Here is a 15370-nt window from a genome sequence, read left to right on the forward strand (position 1 = left end):
CCCACCTCACTGGACGGTTATGCAGCCGACAATCTACGGTTTCACACAAACAAAGCGTGAAGCAGCTCAAACGTGATCAACAAAAATCCTGCATACAAATGCTCACCCAATACTTTTTTTCTTCCTCTATTGTTCTCTTCTTGCTTTTCAAACACAACCTTGAGAGGGAACGGATCGGTACTGGAGCGTGTACGAGTCCCGACACGTCGTTCGTCGTGTCTCTTACTTGAATTGTAAACACATCCCCCAAATGGCACAAACAATTGTTCCTAAAGTAGAAAAAGAGGCGTTAAGACGCTTTGTGAGTTCACATGGACACCAGCAACAGCAGTAATCCTTCTGGGAACATTCCAGCTCAGTGGCTTGTGGGTAAGAAGCTGAGAATCGGGCTGAACCTCTGACTGTACGTGTTGGTGGTAGTTTCAGCTTCAGAGCTTTTTGGTCCCGTGTGCACGTCTGATGCTGCTAGATCTGAACCAAGATGACCGGTCGGCCGATCCCAGGACGGTAGTCGGCACTGGAGCCGGTAGCTGGTTCACTCTTCAGTCATTTATGAAGATAAAACACAAAACATTCATTTACTTTCTCTGCTACTTGGTGGAGCTACGATCCAAGCCTCATTTTTAAATAAATGTTGCAGAAAACCAGCTTGATCCTGAAGCCCACCGAGTGTTTGTCGCTGAGGCACGATCTTGGTGAGGAAACCAGGAAATATGGAAATCTGATAAATACCAGATAATGACCAACAAAAGCTGAGCTGATGCTGAATGACTTTGTGACACCACTTCGTCGGCAGCAGCTGGATCCCTCTCAGACATCTGCCTTGTACCATCTGTACAGTTACTCCTGGAGGACGGCTGCTGATGGAGAGGAAGCAGGAACACTGAGCTGTACTAAACAGCAGCAGCCCAACCAGACAGACATCGATCTGCTGCAAGGTGTGACATGTTCATATTACACTGCTGAAGAGGGATGAGAAGAAACACAACCTCCATCCTGGTACTGAGTGCCACCGTAAACGCCGCTAGCGCTAACCACAGCCTGAATCTCCAGCCTCCTGTGAGGAGCCATGGTGGTGCTGGAGAAGATCTGAAGAAGCTCTGGGGGTCCAAGAACGGAGTTAAAGTCGCCCCGCTAAGCACAGCTCCGTCCTCTGAGCAAACAGACAGCGGGAACAGGATTGTATGTATTGTATGTTTCTGTTTCTTAAATCATCCACGTCCTCCACCAACATCGAGAACATCTTTAATGTGCTATGAGCTGAACAGAGATGAAGCTCAGCACAGCAGGAAAAGGCATCGCTGACGTGACCTCCGTCAATCACCTTCAGGGTTTCCAGAGAAGGTATCGAACATGAGAAATGTGCAGCTTTGTGCAGATTACAGAGCGAGGCTTGATTACCGGGACTGATGTCATTCTGTGACCTAAACACAGGGCATTTATTTTTTCCAGCCAGATATCCAACAGCTCTCTCGCTTGCTAACCAGCTTCATAAAGTCTGCATTTAAAATCACTTATATAAGCCAAGACATTTTGTTCCAGCGTCGTGGTGCTCAAGCACTCCTGAGAGAACCGAGTGACCACAGACAGAGTGGCCAAGCAGATGTTGTCCAGTGGAAGCTCCCTGGCTGCCAGCACCAGCCATGGCAGACCTTCTTGTAGGGGTGTAGCACTACACAGAATTCATTGTTCACTGAGCACCGCGGTACCAATGTGCGACATCACAACACTGTGCAGAACACTATTGTGAACAGACACCAGAACCACTCCGAGTGTGTAACATCACGGCTGGTTATTGGAGAAGGAGATGTAGTTGTTCCCAGACCATCAAACTGGTGGAATAGGCTCACATCTTGGCTGCAAGCAACCAAACAGCATCTCACACAATCCACTTAGTTAGAAATGAGACTGTCAGCTAAACCAACACAAACCAGGAACGCTGGGACTTGCTGCACACTCTGGTTTTCTAGTAAATGTAAAGTGAACCTAAACAAACCAAATACAAAAAGGTGACAAAGCAAAGTTTTCCATTAACAAAAATCAGGCGTAGATGTGATCTCACCACTCGACATGTTTGGCTGTGTTTAACAGCGCTGAACTGTTTGGACTACGCTCAACTGGAGTCAGCTGGCAGCACCACAATATTACCGTAAACCGCAGCGTTTTATAACTGTGGTTTGGAAAATTCCACAGCGATAGTGTCCCAGTTGAAGCTCCAGTCTGTGTCTGGACCTAAACATCTGCCCATGTATCCACCAGTGCTCTGACCGACCACACGTCCTAACGGCATGACAGCGTCTACGGGCCTCGTGCTGTGAGTCAGGTTTATGCTTCTTGGTCGAGCGTCTGAAATGTTGCAGAACAGTTTGATTCAGTACCGCTGGTAGCCAGAGGACGACGATGGCCCAACTCACATCTGCTCTGTATGAACCAATGACAGGCTCTTTAAACATACACCCACCTACCCGCCCACATCTGCTCTGCGTTATCCCACAAAGCCTCACACACACACACACACACACACACGCAGCCACAGGCGTGTACACACACACAATCTGATCAATTACCGGCTCAGCCAATCCGTCGTCACAAACAGCAACAACAAAATACACACACAACATCCACCAAGACCAGAAACCCAACAGCGGAGGACAAAGATCGTTTCTAAACTACGATTCTTGATCTGCTGGGGTCACAACGCAGAGCTGATCCTGGAGCAGCTCCTCTGTCGACCAATCAGCTTCATTCTCACCACGACAGACACGTCAGGTCCGTGTCATCCGCTGGCCTGTCGTCAGAGCCCAAAAACACGTTATATCACACGCATGAACACTCAGCGCACAAACACTCGACATGCTGCCGATGATAGCAGAACCAAGCCGAGTCCAAGTCCATAAGCCAGCGGGTCGGCCAGCCAGCAGCCTCTGCCCGGTTCTGCTCTGCCACACTCTGCTCATGATCGCTGCTATGGGTTTCTGTGTGTGTGTGTGTGTGTGTGTGTGTGTGTGTGTGTGTGCGTGCGCGTCCATGTACGTTTGACTGGCGCCATTCCTCTGCTGGGAGCAATTATAAAGACATGAAGCAGATAGCTGCAGATTGCTGCTTTATGCAGCGCTCAGAAACACACTCAGTGCATGAACATATACACAAGAAAAGAGGAGTGAACGGGTCTGCTGGTACCGTAGGAACATCGTCACCTGTCCAATCTGACCCGGTGTCATTACAGTGAGAGCAGCGGTTCTCTGAAAGCAGAGACACCAAAACACATGACGTCTGTAAGCATACATTTAAAGCCCATTTAAGACGCTTCATGTGCACTCAGGGACAATAAGAGGACTGCACAAGTGTCAATTAAAGGTTATTTTAGTGTTCCACAAATCCTGAATGAGACAAAGTCCTTTCAAGCAGTCCATAAAAGCAGCGAGACAACACATGTCGGGCTCATGTGTGATGAAGGAGGCGATCCGCTACCAACACGGCTGGTACATTCAAATGTTGTGTTCATGTCTGGTTACTAAAGGTGAACCACAGGTACGCTCACAATCAGGAGTCAGTCTGCTTCAGTTACCGCTGGAGGTTTGTGTGAAGAGCAGAGCTTAGCTCAGAACGTCTGAGAGCCAAGGCTAAGCTAGCTGCTAGCTGCTGGACGGTCAGTAAATCCCTCCTCATGGTACTGCTGGCTGCTTGTAACACCACAATGTCTAGTCCTGTATTTCTGACTGTTGTGCTAAATGCCAGTGGCTGTGAAGGACCAGGAGCTGTCTGAAGGCATCCCAGGCAGCAGCGGTGAGGAACGAGAGAAAAGCAGAGTAACGGGAGTAACTCAGAAAGTTTCATGCGATTCAATTCAATTCAGTTTTATTTGTATAGCGCATATTTACAACAACAGGTCATCTCATAGCGCTTCACAAAGGCAGAGACAGATGTGGTCAGAGCTCTGCTGCATATCGACCTAAAGCAGTGTTCTCCCTCGTTTATCGCTGGTGTTGGGATGTTCTTCAGTATCACAGGACAGTGGTACTGTTGTCCTGCTTCTCCCACGCCTCATCCAGCTGCTGTAAACATGGACATGTCCCCAATGAGGGACAGTAAAGTTTATCTATCTTCTGTTTACATCCCCAGAGATAATCACAACTACATCTAATAATATCAACCCCCCATGTCCTGAATGCTCTCTTCTTTCTCCTTCAACATCAGCAGTGCACATCCCACTTTAGGTTGTGGGAAACGTTTCTGGCATAAAAACTGTGCTGAAGAATGTCAAGCATCGCTCACATATCGAGCCTTTTAGCCCGACTTCATCTAAAGACAACAACACAGGACACACCTGAGTCGGACATGAAGGGACAACGCCATACGCTGACCGATAAACCAATACGCCCGGAGCTGATGTGGTTTAACGACAGATACCAAAGCGCCGAAGGTGTGAGGAAGTCCAGCTGTTGTTTTCCTCATGGCACCGTCCTGGGTGTGAGTTTGCTTCTGTGACTTCACCAACACATGACCTTCACCGAGGCTCCACCACGTGCTCAGCAGGAAGCACAAACATGGACTCAAGTACGCCCAAACTGCACAAACATGTTAGCGCACACACACACACACACACACACAACATAGACAGCCTCCCCTTCCACCCACACACACTCTGACCGTCCCACACACACACATGCACGGCCGCTGTTCGCTCGCAGTGAGTCACTCTGCTGGGAACTCCATGCTTTCCCCATTACTCCAGAGCGGCTGACTGATGCCCTGACATGCTGCAGGAGACAGGTACAGGGCTCAAAGACGGTGATGAGAGCAAACCTGTGAGTTAAAGACAAGACGAGCTAAAGACAAGTTAAAGCTCGGCGGCTGTTCGGCTCCAGAGCTCAGTGAGTTAAACTTCAGCCAGCACACACCAGACTGAAATAATCCTACGAGGGTACGAAAACGAGAAAGTCATGCTTTCTCGATTACTACTGTCTGACTGTTTTCTCAGAAATGTAGCTGGAGAAGAGTCAAAGAGAAGAAGAAAAACAGCACGGGGGAGATACAGATCGTCTTAATGCAGTCCATGTTTTCATGTAACGAATGCCAGCTCTGCTCATCCTCACTGAACGTATACTTCAGAACCAAAGCCAGAGCACGGCTGGGCTTTTCTGTCCACGCTGCTGTAAACAGAGGACTGATGAGTTCTATACGTCCTCACATTACCATCTATGGACCCAGCTACGGTTCTGACATCATGACGCGACCAGGATGAGCAGGACTTGTAGCTACACACAACGGTCCACAACTGGCTGATTAAAGGAAAAGCAAACCTAACTCTGAATCTGAAGTGGTACGGTTCAGCACCAGCCTGTTGCCGGCTACAGATGGGCAAATAAACCACAGCATCATTTAGTTTTACTTCCTTTGGAACAACAATGAGCATTAATGGAGGCAAAAATAAATGAAAACCAAACTAACGAGCAACTCAGAAACAAGTGGAAGGATAAAAAAACAACACAGAAAACATTTCATATAAAAATAATGACCAGAAGAAGAACCCTGAACATCAGCCCGCTGGCGCCTGCTGAGCTTCACTTCATCGTCACGCCACATGTTTTCATTTTCATATTCTGTAAATGCAGAAATACGCTACAAGCTGGTGAGCTTGCATCATCCGACCGCAGGGACTCGTTTCATATCACAGTGATTTACACGTTTAAATGAGGATCTTGTTGGGATTGCTTATGTTTAATTAAGTGCAGGTTGGAATGCAAGTGAAGAGGAGAGAGGAGGAGAGGGGAAGGAAAGGAGACAAGGAGCAAGAGGACGAGAAGACCACAGTGTTAAAGTGACAGAGACCTTCTCCTAAAGGCTGAGAAATGACTCGTACAAACCAGTCAGGTCACACGTGGATTAACTCATTAACAGCTGAGGACTTTCTTCTCCGTGTGTCACACCTCATGACCTGGTTTTCTACTGTTGGCGGCACACAAAGCAGAAGCAGCTGGAACAGCACGGCGAGCGCTCACCTCCACCATCTCCAGCATCAGCTGTACATTACAATGAAAAGCTCTACTTCTTGTGGCTTGGCTGAATCAGACTCCCTCAGATTGGATCAGGCAGAAAAGCAAACAGCCTCCGAGCACCGAGTAAGAAACACAGAGAGCGGAGCTGCAGCATCCAGTCAGGACTCGGTGCATGAGCCCGGCTGAAGTGAAGACTCACAGCCATCATCTGTCCAGCAGCCAGCGGTCACCTCGCCGTAGCTTCCCAGACAGACCCAGACAGCAGCCAGCTAAGTGCGTTGGGTTTGAATCGCCTGAGAGGCCTGCAGGAAAACACAATCCACAGCCTCATTACTTTCTGAATTATTTGCTGTAAGCAGGATGTAACGGGCGCCATAACGAAGCGCCTTCCACAACTAACGAGGACCAAACACAGAGAGCGGACAGACGCTGTGGCTCTGACCCGGCTGGCAGACAACAGACGGCAGCCGGGTGGAGATAGCGCAGCAGATAGCAGGCGGGTTTACAGAGCGCCACCATCATTTGGCTTCAGAGTTTGTTGGTTTTGAGACGCTCTGTGTTGGTGTGTACGTGTCCTGGGAATGTGTGTGCGTCTGCTGAGCGATCCAGGAGACAGATTAGAAAGCCCGTCTCAGATCAAAGGCAGAGGACGGAGGTTCAGAGTCGACCCGGGTGGAGCTGAAAGCGCTCTACGTGACCACGGCAGCTGAAGGCATCAGTGAGGTTCATGCTGTCACCTCGTCCAGAGTCACTGACCAGACACCAACAATAGATGGTTATGAATTCACAGGTTTGGTTCAGGTGACGTGTAGCTCTGATACTCTGACAAACGGATCAGTACACAAAGACTAATCGGTCCGATGCAGACCTGAGCTGGTTCACCGCCACAGCTGAGCTACAGCTGGTCCTGCTGCTGCTGCTGTGATGTTATCTGACCCACAGAAAAGCCTCCATCTGAACATCATCTCACCGAACAGTGACCATACGCTCATCACACACTTGGACCTAACGCAGGACCCAGAGGCACCGCCATCCTCATCACTAAGCTGTAACTAGCATTTGATCCAACACGATACTGTCTTGTGTGTTTTCGTTATTTCCAACATCTCTAATCTGAGCGTGGCCTTCAGCGATGGTCAGATAACACCGTCATGGACATCAGGACGGGCAGGTGTGATGCATGTTGCCCTGCTCCAACCCAACATCACTGGACTGTCACCCAGGAGTCGTCTCAGTGGCTTCACGCCACACATCTGGCAGAACAGCTGATCACATCTTCTGCTGTACATCGAAGAGATTTTCAGTCTTTCTTGCCAGCTGGTTTTTGTAACTGCACTGGATTGTTTCTGGATGTGGACGCTGCCTGCTGGACCCGCTGCAGCTGTAAGGGTTCTGGTCCGACCTACAAAGCCGTCTTCAGAAGAACATCAGGCCGCTGCAGTCAGGCTGTGTGCAGCCAGCTCTGACAAACTGGGCCTTAAAGGTACATTCTGTGGCCTTAGACATGATTCAGGATCAACGTTTCAGACGATCCACCTGCCTTTCATTAAGCTTCATTAACGTTAACTGCAATCATTCATTAATGAGTTAATAAAAGAAACAAACAAATACCTGGTTGTGCCTTTCTGCACGTACTGGTGTATCCAGGAACACCTGAGCTCTTACACGGACTCTGAAAGGTACCAGAACTGCTGATGTGCTGCATGTCAGTGACCTGAGCAGCCAAACAGCCTCACTTCTAAAGGAGAGCTATAGAAAACAGAAACACTCATTTAAATGCAGCCACAGGACATGGTCTGGCTAAACTGGACCTAACGTGGCCACAACGCCGCTCCGTCCCATCTCATATTGTAATGTGAGGTCAGACTGCCAGATTCCATATATGTTCACCATAAAACCAGACATCGCATGTGTGTCTCCACAGTGACCTACTTCCTCTTTTATGTGGACGTAGGTGACGTCGATGCTGCACATTTGATTGCAGGTGATGCGATGCGTTATCAGAGTTCAGCTCCAGCACATGTTCAGAAACCACACGTCAGTACAATCAAACATTAACACACATCACGCCCAGATGATTAAACGCTGATCAGATCGTTATATCGAAGCCTGATTAGGTTTTACAGGCTACAGCAGTAAAAGCGCCTGTTGTCATTCTGCCCTGATATCCAGAAACAACATCAGCTGCTAGAACGGACCTGCTTCAGCTGCCCTGTGAGCACGACCCAAGAAACGCTGCTGGAGTCGTCGAGGCTTCGCTCTCATTGGCTTCTGTCACCTGCCTGCCAGATCTGATAGCATCAGCATGCTCGATAACACCCATTTACCCTCCTGTAGGACTGCTAACACTCCATGAAGACAACAAACACGGCTCAGGCAGGCAGGGAGGGGAGCCAGTGGAGCAGACCGAGGAAACCAAACAATGAAAAGGGAAAGGTAACGGGAAAGACCAACGGCTGAGGAGTGAGCCAGAGAGGAACTAAACTGAGATGTTTGTTAAAGCTGGAGCAGGTTCAGACCTATTTGCTCCCCAGGAGACAGTTTAGCCTCATCGCTGCTGACTGCTGCGTAATCTAACTGACACGTCTGTTAATGATGAATGAGCAGAGCAGCAGAAACAACAAGGTGGTCAACACTCTGTCCACCCCGCTGAGCTGCATCACACACTTTCACTGCACACTGTGGCACGAAGACGAGGCCGTCTGCAGAGTGACCAGGTGACAGAAGCCAGGTGAGGTTCAGAGGGAGGACCACCCACTGCTGCTTCCAGTCGCCTTACAACAAACACAAAGAGTTAAAGATTGTGGGTGTGTGCCAACAACCTCCATTCCTGTGTTGAGCCTCGTCCTCTCAGTGTCTGCACTCAGCACAACCAGATGGATCAGAGAATGAGATGAAGAACAAGCTCCATGGACGAAAACATGAGCTGAACTGGAACCAGCATCACACATAACCAGAACCTCTTAAGACCCGACCTCTTGTTTTATCCGCATTCTTTATTTATAAATTAAATAAATTAATATAAATAAATACATACATACGGAAAATAAAAAATATTTTAAAAATATATACAAAATATTTTATAACTAAATAAATAAACATACATCCATTATCTATACACCGCTTAACCCTCACTAGGGTCATGGGGGGCGGAGCCTATCCCAGCTGACTCAGGGTGAAGGCAGGTTCACCTGGACAGGTAACCAGTCTATCACAGGGCTACACTTAGAGACAGACAACCAAGCACACTCACATTCACACCTACGGACAATTTACAATCACCAATTAACCTCAGCATGTTTCTGGACTGTGGGAGGAAGCCGGAGAACCCGGAGAGAACCCACGCTGCACGGGGAGAACATGGAGACTCCACGCAGGAAGATCCCGGGTGTCCTCACCAGGACGCCACCGGCGACCTTCTAGCTGTGAGGCCACGGTGCTAACCACTGATCCACCTGCAGCCTGACTCCTAACATGTACAACATAAAAAAGGAATAAATCCCTTCTCCGGAGGAGAACAATGACGTCTCTATGAAATGTCAGAAAAATGTGAAACACACAAAAAATATGTGAAAATGTGTCATTTTAACAGAGCGACAGTCTGCGATGCACAAATATTTCCAGTATCATCGTTTAAGGCAGCCAAAGCACCAGCTGTTTGTAGGTGTCCAGCCCTAGTTTGCACATGAACATGTCTTTAATGCGGTGCATCCATTCATTCTGGGCTCTGAAAATAAAGCCAGTGAGTCTGCAGTAATGAACCTCTTTAAATAACCCGACGGTGCATCGACGCGCTCAGCTGAAGAGCCGCTTTCATGATGTCTCAGACAACAGCGTCACAGTGGGTCAGTGTTGGGACGGTGAACACCAACACCTGCAGGCTGGGAGTCCGTCCTGAGCAGCCAAACTGCTGCAGCAGCCTGTAAATCGATGCCCTGTATTCTCCATGCAGGTTTGGCAAGCAAGCACCGTGATTTGGAGGTAGAATTTTATACCAAAGCAATCAATTGAGTGTTTTCCCAGCACAGACCATCACTGGCCAGCTCTTATAATCTCCCGTTAGCTCTGTTTTCAGAGTCAACAGTGGCTGGACAGCTGCAGCTCCTACGGCGAGCCTCAGAGATGCTGCTTTCACTGGCACGCCTGCAGCCACATGTCAGACATGTCCAGCACACTTTTCACACACTTGCTCATGATTTCTTGAGATATGCCGTCACCCAGCAGCACTGCCCACGAGCTGGACGGTTCATCCTCTGTGACGACCAAACAGAAAACCCAGTTTCCTGAGTGGAGGCCTGTAGATGTCCAGAGGCACAGGAAGGAAGCACATCCTTCAGCACGTATCCTCAATGCTGAAGCAGATGCCTCTGACAGAGAAGCTGCCGCTGCTGAAGGAAACCCGTAACGCGCTTTATAAAGCCGTGGCTGACCACCGTCCATTCCTGGTGGGCTGCTGCAGAAATAAGGATTCCCACGAACAAACACGCACACCTTTAAGCATTTCCTGCACATTTATGCAATCATAAACAGAAACATCTTCATTTTTTAATGTTAGCCTGCTGTGCTAGTGAACGGCGCTAATTATTTGGGTTATCTGTCTTTCAGCGCTATGACAGGTACTGTATAATTTGTAATGCCTTCACACTCGTAAACCAACACCGCCGTACGACAGCCAACCTCTATAAATCCACAAACACTACCGTCGTTCACAAACGGAAACGTGCTCTCGAGATAATGTCAACAGGGCGAAGCAGAAGCTTTCATGAAGCTCAACCAAACAAGAAGCTAATGGCTACGCGCGCCACCATGAACTAAAGACAACTTTGAAGTCATGCTGAGAGAGAAAACTGATCCATTACGCAAGTGCAGGTTGAAACTTCATCCTGCGGCAGCTTCTTCCCTTACATTCAGCTCAGCACAAGAATGTAGAACAAGGCGACACAGACAAACCTCCACCTGGGCTACACACATGTCCATTCATCTGAGGCTAAAGAGCCACACATAGCATGTGCAGCTAGACAACGCTGAAATCCTGATCATACATCCTATTTATCCTGCGTTCTCCACATCCCTCTGATGGAGCTCCTTCCTCTGTTGCCACTGTGTGTGATTTAAACTCCTCTGACGTTGAACGTATCTTCAAGGACGTCCAAACCCTCACAGCTACGTGGTCCTACATCATGAAGCAGCCCCAACGTCAAAACTGGAGCCATAAGTGGCAAAAACTACGTTCTTCTATTGAAAACAGATGCTGCAGCAAACTTTAGATCATCAGGTCCCATTTATCAAAGAGTGAGTATAGGTTTCCTTTTCAGAGCCGCCATTATGTATTCAGCCACCATTCAGCCGCCCACAAGGAGGTATTTATAGCAGGACAGACCGAGGCCTCACTCTGTCTGAGATGGAAAAATCCTCACAGTCTAGCAGATATCACAGCGTCGCTCTCGCTATCACCACACTATCGCTGCCCTTGTCGGTCGGCGGGCCTCGTAGCTCCAAGCCACGAGGTCACAGCCCGCTGAAGTGGCTGACCTTGTGGCTGGGAGCTGTGGGAACGCTGTCTAACGTAGGCAACCATAAAGCACGGAGAACACACAAGCCAGGACGAGCTTTAATCACTCCTTCTTGCAAACTAAGTCTTCAAATGCACAACAGAGGAGGACGTGTAAGTGGGGGATAAAGTGGTGGAACAGCAGCACAGAGCAGCAGAAATACCCCAGCAGAGGCCCCTCAAAGTTGGTTTAATATCAAGAGCTGGCTCTCTGGGCCTCTGAGTCTCCACATACACACTGAGAACAGCATGGCCTCAGACCTGGCAGCAGCACTCAGCTTCTTGGAGCAGCTTTCTCTCTAATTTAAACTTGATTGCTGTGGGCCCTCTGTGTGTGACTAGTGAAATACGAGTGTGGAGACGAGTGCGGAGGCTTGGCCCGCGCTGAGCTCCGTGTGCGTGCGACTATGCGAGCATCGTCTGAGTTTGCGTTCATACATGTATGCGTGCACGCATGAGCGCTCTGTCAAGGTCCGTGTGGAGTCGGTGTGTATGCGCCGTGCGCATGTGGTTCTTGGCCGGAGCTGCTGCACGGATCGGACTGCCAGCGAGAGCGTCTGCAGGGAATCAGGCGAAGCAAAAGGCAAGCTGAATAACAGTACCTCTCTCAATCCCCAGTGAGGTGTTGGGAGGTGAGTTTAACTGAATTCAGCTGCACAGAAAAATGGACTGAAGCTGAAAAAGTCAGACTGAACAGTCGCTCTGTCTTATCAAGAGAAGCTATTAGAGAGTCTCATGCAGACACTCGGAGCACCTTGGATTTCCCTTTTCTTTTTTGGATATGCATGCAGCCCCCAAAGTCCAAAGAGCAAATTTGTTCACACTATTTTTACAGTCACAATGTTTGTAAAGCAAAAATACACCAAGCTGTCCTTTTATAGACAGAAGCCTCTAATCTGTGGGCGACCAGAGGTACGGAGCAAGGTGCCGGCTGCCTCTGTGTACATTCAGCTTCAGAGCGCTGCAGCGGACTGGACCGAGCAGGACCGAGCAGGATCCTGGGCCTGGATGTTCACACTGAGAGACATCGTCCTGATGGGACCAGCCAACTCACTAAACCTGCTGTCATGGACACAGATGCCCCAGGGGGCGGCCAGGTGTTCAGCAGCGCTTTCCACGGAGCGCAGAGCGACTCTGGACAAAACAGCAATTAGCCATTTTCTCTGCACGTAATTAGCTGAGTGGATTTTAGAGCAAATAAATAAACAGCAATCAGACAGGCAACCACTGGAAGCCTGGGACGCATTAACATCACAAGACGGACTTATGCAACTCTGCCTTTCTGCCACATGGGAGCACATCAGAACCACGGGCTGCTAGTGGTCCACTGACAGCCAGCACACGGAGCTCTGCCAACACCAGCTCCTCGCTTCCATCTGAAGCAACCGACGATGACAAGTCGCTGTCTGACACAAGGAGAGTCGAACAGGGTAGAACCCGCCACTGAGTGTGAGCCGGGCCAGAACAGCCAGATGTGACGGGATGACTTCACACAGCATACAGGAAATGGAAGGACACGTAGAACACCTTCACACACACCTCAATAAATAATCAATTAATTAATACATCATCCCTCAATAAATAATAAATTAATCAATAATCATCCCTGAATAAACCTCAATAAATAATAAATTAATCAATAATCATCCCTGAATAAACCGCAATAAATAATTAATAAATAAATAAATCATCCATTAATAAACCTCCTTCACTTTCATCCACAACGTGTGCTAAATCCAGAATCCTATTGTTATATATTGTTATATACTGTTATATATTGTTGTATATTGTTATATATTGTTGTATATTTGTCCTCGTTTAGAACCCCTTTAATACTTTAAGCACTGTCGTATTCTAGCCTTTATTCTCTTTGGTGGCTCTGCCCTGTGGCGTGCTGGATGCTGAATGCTGGATGCTGAATGCTGCCTGCTGCTGCCCGAGGAGCTGCCTGGAAACGCACTCGTCCTGCCTGCACCATGGCTGTATGTAGAACTACAATCCGGTGTGACTGGATCTGGCTTTGTCTCCCTCCGATGTGTTCTTGGCCATGTGGGTGAAAACATGAAGAAGCTCCTGAGTGTCTGGAGCAGGGAAGCTGCCTCTGGTCCTGCTGCACTCACGGTGTCTCTGGCCGGCCTGGTGGATAAACACTTGCTGACGTCACGCCACAGGATTTGTGAGCAGGGTTCAGAATCTGCCCCTGATACGAGCAAAACAACTGATGCAAGAGCACCAGAGCCCTGTTGGTATCTCCGTCCTGAACATGTCTGAGCGTCCAGCAGCGAGGGGATGACCTCTGACCCACTTTCTCCCACTAATGGGGAATCTGAGGAAAGAGCAACGAACGGCGCTAATTTGGAGCAAGAGCTGGCTGCTTATTTTCTTTTGCTTCTACCACCCACCGTCCCACTCCTGAGACGCCCCCAGGCTTCATCTCTCTGCTGTGGTCTGTTTGCATTCCTGTTGAGCTCTATTTAAAGGCCTGATCACGCCGCTGGCTGCAGGAATGCACATCTGCAGAGACCCCGTCCCTCCGTCCATCAGCCTGCCTGTGGGCACCGTGTTGTAATTCAGTGCTCGGCCTGCTGAACTGTACTGTGAGCGTGCAGGTAAATATAGAAGGAGAGCAGGCAGGACGGGTCCAGGACGGGTCCAGGACGGGTCCAGTTCACCACCAACAAGTGCTCCACCGTTTCATTTAAACTCTGCCAAGTAGATTCTGAGCTTGTGGATGGGAGCAGAACAAGTGACTGAAACGTTCTGAGCTGTGTGTTGGTATAAAAACACACACACACACACACACACACACACACACACACACACACACACAAGCTGGACCTGCTGCAGGCTGCCACAGAACCGGGCTGCTGCTCTCCAACAATCAGAACCCTAATCACATATTTTAAATCAAATATTTTAAAATCAATATTTTAACCCCAACCCTATTAATCCAGGCTGTTGTTTGTTCTATAAGTCCAACAATCAGAACCATAATGACATATTTTAAGTCACATATTTTAAAACCAACATCTTAACCCTGTTTGTTTGTTTTAGTCCAAAAGTCAGAACTATGACAAATCTTAAGTCAAGCCAGATTTTTATTTTATTTTTACAGATTTCACTAACAAAAAAAAAGAATGTTGAAAACACAGCAGCGGCTGATCCTGACTTTATGAGACGTATAATTAACATTCATCCCAGAACACTGACGGCAAACGACCGGAGGCGCAGTGAAGGAGCTGAAGGATGGAATAAAACCTCCTGATAAAGTTTTCAGGCTCTACAGGCTCCAGAGGGACCAGCAGCATGTCGGCTAGCAGCATGACACATCCCCACCGTGAACAACAGTGGAGCAGCTCCCCTGTCCCCGCCTGTCCGGGCCAGTGAGGCGGATAAACTTTTCGCTCCCCTCAGCGGACACGCGCAGCTCCCAGTCGCTAAACTCGCTCCTTCCCGCCGCTTTGGAAACTTTCAACCAACGGACCTACCTTGGAAACTCTCCCCGAGTCAAGCAGGCATTATTATGTTGTCTTCTTCCATGGCTGGGACTTGAGCGGTTGTTCTTCGGCTCTCTGAGGGGCAGCAGACGGACTGTAGCGGGGCGGGCGGAGCCACGGAGTCGGGACGAGGAGGAGGGGGAGAAGCGAGGCCCCCAGGCGGCGTCGGCGGGGTCGTGATTGGCCGAGCCGCCTGCCAATCAGCGCGGCGGAGTGGGCGGGGCCTGACTGTAAGGGATTATGGAAGCTGAGCTCCCAGCAGCGCCACGAGCGCCGGAGCCAGAGTGGCGCGTGAGGAATGTGGCGTGGAGAAGGAGAGCGGG

General features: G+C 49.0%; 1 protein-coding gene across 1 annotated transcript in view; it reads right to left on the reverse strand.

Annotated features, from left to right (window-relative positions):
- Window positions 1–15160, reverse strand: part of il11ra (interleukin 11 receptor subunit alpha) — a 36820-nt gene extending 21660 nt beyond the window's left edge. Inside the window, exon 1 of the mRNA XM_008292111.1 lies at window positions 15039–15160. The gene's annotated coding sequence lies outside the window, so the exon portion shown is untranslated. The remainder of the gene's footprint in view (window positions 1–15038) is intronic.
- Between the last annotated feature and the right edge of the window lie 210 nt (window positions 15161–15370).

This window comes from Stegastes partitus, unplaced genomic scaffold, assembly GCF_000690725.1.
Source record: "Stegastes partitus isolate 25-593 unplaced genomic scaffold, Stegastes_partitus-1.0.2 Scaffold786, whole genome shotgun sequence".
In the NCBI taxonomy this organism is placed as follows: domain Eukaryota; kingdom Metazoa; phylum Chordata; class Actinopteri; family Pomacentridae; genus Stegastes; species Stegastes partitus.